This window comes from Buceros rhinoceros, unplaced genomic scaffold (assembly GCF_000710305.1).
Source record: "Buceros rhinoceros silvestris isolate BGI_N320 unplaced genomic scaffold, ASM71030v1 scaffold10217, whole genome shotgun sequence".
In the NCBI taxonomy this organism is placed as follows: domain Eukaryota; kingdom Metazoa; phylum Chordata; class Aves; order Bucerotiformes; family Bucerotidae; genus Buceros; species Buceros rhinoceros.
In genome coordinates this window covers 26,574-32,783 of record NW_010420440.1, presented here as the reverse complement: position 1 = coordinate 32,783, position 6,210 = coordinate 26,574, and positions in this window count along the sequence as shown.

The window sequence follows — 6,210 nt, the reverse complement described above, 5'->3', positions numbered from 1 at the left end:
CAGGTGTGACACTGGGGAAGAGTTCTGAGAAGCGTTTGGATCAGCGATCTCCTGACAACATCCTCCTCTAAGGTAACACACCCCAAAGCCCTGAAAACACAGGCAAAAGGGCTGCTGGTACTGGTGGGCTCAGCCCCTGAGTGAGTGGCAGGGGTTCAGTACCTGGTACAGTCAGTGAAAGAGCTGGATTGATCGTGCCGGAATTGATTAGACCCATGTTAGGCTGGGCTGCTTTCTCCCTGGTGTTTCCGGTGACTGTCTGAAGGTAGGGTAAGGTGGGGTAAGAAAGCACCCGGAGGTCTGGACATTGCTGCTCTGAGACCCACAGAGCTCTCCAGAACAAGTCCCACTTCCAAAGCAATTAGAAGATGTTGTAAGGAGCTTCGTTTTAGTTCAAGGGCAGGTCACGTGCCACTGAAAAACAGCAAACCAGGTTTGGACAGAGGAGAATCTGCGGAACACTGGATGCTCTGATACTGCGTATTTGTTGTTATGGGTCACGGCGGTGGCCACGCCAGGGTGGTGCGCAGCAGGGCTGTGAAGTCCTCCAGCAACTTCTCACTTCTGCAGCTTTACAGCCTCCCGTAAATGTATTTCAGAATAGTTTGCTTAAAATTAACCACGGAAAGACAATACATTCATCACATCCCTTTTACAAGGCTTTTCAAGGAACTAGGCTTGTGTGTGTCGTAGCGTTTTATAGCAGCGGTCTTTCTGTAGGTCCCCACGCTTTCAGCAGGTACCAGCGAAGCCGGCTGGCCTCAGCCGCAGCCTCAGTTCTGTTTGTTTTATGAACACATACAGCCAGCGCATCCGCAGCTTGTCAGCTCACGGGGCTGTTCGTTTAAAAATTGTATCTTATGAATGCTAAACTTTCCTAAACTTTAACATGAAAAAAACCCTCAAATCCCACAACTCGCTCGCCCCTAATCCCACAATTTCCCCCCCCCCCCCGCCCCCCCCCCCCCCCCCCCCGATAAAATGTATATGAAAAGTATATCAATATCATTCTATCTCAACAGATTTAATTCTTAAATGCTACATATACTTGTTTAATCTCTCATTTTAGAAGTAGGAAAGGTTAGATTATAACATCAGGTTAGCTCTCTTTGAAGCAGGTAATAATTAAGTTGATTCACTGTTGCAATTACTGTCAAATCCCCCTTAATTACCACAGATTTTATAGCAGCTTCATTATATGTCTGCTGTAATGCATTGTGGCCCAAAGGAGAAGCATTGCAGGAAATTCTGCATAGCATGTATAATTCTAACCTGCAGTTAAAGCTTCTAGTGAAAGCCTCTGCACTAAATTTATCTTTTTTTGACATTTTTCCCACTATTATTTAAAGCAGTTGAACTGGAGTAACACCACTAAAATATACACCTAACTTCATAAGTGAAAATTGATCTCTTTGCAGATATTAGGAATAAAAATGGAGAAATTATAGAATTAGCAGTGAATTATCCTTGGGAAACTGCTCAGCAAAAATGGAGAATGCTTCTGGTCTGGTGTCGTAGAGGGGGGAAAACTTCTGCCCCATCCTGCAAACTGTATTCCCCTGAACAGCCTTTCCTTGCTGGAAACCTCCGAACACACTTTTCAGGGAGGTAAGAACGTGCCGGATCAGGCTGCTACACATCCTTTGTTCATTTTACAGTTTATAAAAGGGTTACACAAATACAAGGCACGTGCACAACCAAGATGACATCTTTTATTTCACCTGCATATCGAATGTGCTGTTAGAATATATTATAAAACTATTTGATGAAAATAGCCATTTGGAGAACAGTAACACCTGTTTTATTACCAATTACACAAGAATTCTTAGAGCAACTCTTCCTTAGAACCAAGCTCCCAACTAACTTGGGAGCATAACAACGTGGCCTCCCACAACTGCTGCTTCATGGCTCACGTGTCGCTGCTTGTTTCCACTGGAAAAATCTTTACAAACCAGGGTCTGTAAATTGAGCCTGCACCAGTTCCAAACAGATAACTGAATAATGTGTCCCACGGATTCTCTCGTAACGAAGGAATTTACTCCACAGAATGTATTAGATGCAGAAAGGGCTTCAGTGTCAGTGACACTATTGGCAGCTGTGTTAACAGTTAAGGAGCTGCCTTTGTACAGCAGCACAGTTATTAAATTTCTCCAGAGACCATGACTCATTAATCAAATATTCATACATCTCTGTAAATACACGCTGAACAGAGAATACCCTCAGAGTCGAGCATCCCAGCACAAGTGCTCTTTCATGTAACCCTGACAAAATCCTGAGAACATGCGGTCATGTTTTGCATTTCTAATGCTGTATGTACTCTTCAGTGCCCCGATTCCTAAAAACAGAACACAAATGATCTTACTGATCGCAAGTGCTGCACAGTCACAATTAAAATTGCTTCACTATTGCTTCATACCATCTTTTAAAAAGTGAAGACAGTGAATCGATTCTTCTGTTCTTTGTTTACCATCAGACAAGTAACTTTTTCCCATACGGATGGAGAAACCCAAGGCCATGCTCCTATTAATACAAGAATTTGTATTAGCATGAAAACAGCAAACCACTGGTTGAATTGTGAAGGCCAAAGACCTTTGCATATTTGCAAAGACATGGACTTGTTGTGTTTAAGAAATACCCTATTTTGTGTCTCCACACTGCCATGACACAGCACATCTTCTCACCTGCTCCAGGGGAGGCACAAACACCCTGAAGTTCTGTCCTTGGTCAGGCTGCGGTCACGGTTCAGAGCTGCAGCATCTCTCTGTGATCAGCTGAAGCTCTTCTTTACAAGCCTTGGGAAAAAAAATCAGTTTTCTGTTGGCATTGCCCATCCTAATGCATTCCTGTCTAGGACTTCGGTTTTGACTGTTGCAAGTTCTGATTTACACGTCTGATTCAGGCTCTCTGGGTTGAAGTAGTCAGATGCCTTTGTATAGTGTTATTGGTAGATGGGGATTATCGTACTGCTGAACGGAGATGGGTAAAATTCCGAACTGCTGTGCTCTGCTGACCTCAAGGGAACAAGGGAATGGAAGGGAACGACCTGGGTCTTCAAGACCAACCCCTGGAAGTGTGGCCAGCACAAAATCCCAAATCGTTTCATTAAGAGAAGGGGAATTTACAGCTTAGTCCTGGAAAATGTGAATCTCAGATTATATTCTTTATAGTTTTTAGTTGCAAGGACTTAGAATTTACCCCTGGAAACTGTCCCAACCTGCGGATTTTAAAGGGGAATTTGTAAACTTGGGTAACATCCTTGTATTCTGTAGGTAACTTTCAAAGGGCCCAGTTTGATTGGACTCTGATCAGAAAATACTTCCTTTTTCAGTGCCCTTTCTAATAAATACAGACACTTTCTGAAGCACCTCCACAGGTCCTACTACATTAATTTCAGTGCATTTTAATTTTCTAAGGCCTGGCAATTTCACTGCAATTTTAATTTTCTAAGGCCTGGCATGGACATTCCAAAAAGAAAATCCTCCTGTATTTAACCGGGACACTGGCTGAGACAGGGAGGCGGTAACCTCCCACACTCCTTCCATGAAAGATGAAAAGCCCACAGCCTCGCTCCGTGGGCCAGCACGTGCTGCTAAAGCGGTTGTGGCTATCTGCTCTGTGGCACAAGGAGAACAGCACAAGGCCACAGTCACAGTCCCCCTTGTCTCTCGTCCTCCTGAGCACAGGGTCCTAGTCCTGGCCATCCCACCACCCTGTGGGACCGTATCCCCTGACCCAGCAAGCTGCTGGATGTGGATAAAAACATCAACTCGAATCCTGTTCCCTCGGGGCACAGGGATCCATGGCAGGATCAGGGTGTAGAGGATGAGATGGAAAAGAAGAGTCACGGCAATGCTGAGCGGAGAGCCCACAAAGCTGTGGTTTTAACGCACGCCTACACACCCACCAGAGCTAGGTGCAAACAGCAAACATTTATCTGCACATCTTCTTGCCTAGATAAAACCCTGCTGAGTTGCTTTGATGGCATTTACGACTACATTTATTCATAAACATTAGAGTGAGCAAGTTTTTATTTGCAGGAGCGTTCACCGAAAACAAAAGCGTCGTGAATTCTGGTGTGAATAAATACCAGAGGGCTCTCACTCGAGAAGGGCTTCTGCAGTCATTAAGTAAAGCTCCTTTTACTACTCACACTGTGGATTCAAACAATTACAGCTGCCCGTGAACTGCTGGTAAACAGGGAAGGGAACGTTTGTAAAGCTCAGTTCAGCCAACAGAAACCATCTCCTGACGATACCTGGTCACAGGGTCAAATGACGATTACTCAGGGCTCAATCCTCACTCCTTCAAACACTTCCTCACATCTTTTTGACAACGCAAATGACTACTGGCATTTTAAGTCCCCTTTATGTGATGTTGGCATGGCCTAACCAAGGTGGTGGGAGGATGCGTCACCTTTGCGGTGCCAGAAAGCAGCTAGAGGCTAACAGCAGGTCCAGCCCCAGGGATCGCATGAGGAGCTACGGTGAAACACCACTGTGTGTGTTACCTGACCGTGCTCCGCAGCCTTCCACGCAGGATGAGGGAAATGTGCTCCAGGCACCAGCAGGAAGAAATGCATCCATAGAGTCACAGAATTGGTTTGGCTCCAAGAGCCGTTTCAGCTCCTCAAGTCCCCTCTGTTCCCCCAGCACTGCCGGGTCCCCACTGCCCCCTGTCCCTCAGCACCACCTCCACACGGCTGGGAAACCCCTCCAGGGATGGGGACTCCACCACTGCCCTGGGCAGCCTGCGACACGCCTGCACAACCCCAACGGGACAGAAATGGCTCCTCAGGGACAACCTCAACTTATACTGGCCCAGCTTGATGCCAGTTCCTCTTGTCCTGTCACTTGTTACCTGGGAGTTGTCAGAGCCAGAAGGTCTCCCCGGAGCCTCCTCTGCTCCAGGCTCAACCCCCCCAGGTCCCTCAGCCGCTCCTCAGCGCATTGTGCTCCAGACCCTGCCCCAGCTCCATTGCCCTTCTCTGGACACGCTCCAGCCCCTCGATGTCCTTCTGGCAGTGAGGGGACAAAACTGAACCCAGGATTCGAGGTGTGGCCTCCCCAGTGCCCCCAGTCCAGGTGGACGATCCCTGCCCTGGTTCTGCTGGCCACACAACCCCTCCAGGGATGGGGACTCCACCACTGCCCTGGGCAGCCTGCGACACGCCTGCACAACCCCAACGGGACAGAAATGGCTCCTCAGGGACAACCTCAACTTATACTGGCCCAGCTTGATGCCAGTTCCTCTTGTCCTGTCACTTGTTACCTGGGAGTTGTCAGAGCCAGAAGGTCTCCCCGGAGCCTCCTCTGCTCCAGGCTCAACCCCCCCAGGTCCCTCAGCCGCTCCTCAGCGCATTGTGCTCCAGACCCTGCCCCAGCTCCATTGCCCTTCTCTGGACACGCTCCAGCCCCTCGATGTCCTTCTGGCAGTGAGGGGACAAAACTGAACCCAGGATTCGAGGTGTGGCCTCCCCAGTGCCCCCAGTCCAGGTGGACGATCCCTGCCCTGGTTCTGCTGGCCACACCAGTGCTGATACAAGCCAGGATGCTGTTGGCCTTCTTGGCCACCTGGGCACACTGCTGGAGATCAGCACTCCCCAGGTCCTTTTCTCTTGGCAGTTTTCAGCCACTCTTGCCCCAGCCTGGAGCATTGCAGGGGGTTGTTGTAACCCAAGTGTAGGACCCAGCACTTGGCCCTGTTTTAACAACTCCCATATAACAATCCATACTCTCACAGTAATCTAATCCACTGCAGAATGGAGAAGGACCATAAAGTAACCCGGCATATTCTGCCCTCTTGGAATCTCCTGGTAGCACAAGAAGAGTTGGTGCTCCAACCTCCCTGAGAAGCCCCATCACTTTGGATGAGATTGTTGCACAACCAGCACATGGGGCGGGCTGGATTTCAAATGTGGTGTTTGTGTTAATTTGTGGCATTATTGACCTTTCATAACTCACTGATGGTTGCTTTTCATTCCATCATTCCAGTTACGAGGTTGTCAATAACTCTGGAAATAAATCAGGTCTCCAGAGCGAGCCCATTTTCTGACTGTAACTGATGGCAAACAGAAGATCCCTTCCCTGCCACCCCACCTACCCTGGCGTGTCCTTCTGGCTGCATTGTGACCAGCAGAACTGCTTGTCTGCTTCTCCTTACCAACGCTTCTGGGTTTGGAGAGGTAAGTTAAAGAGAAAAACAAGCACAAAA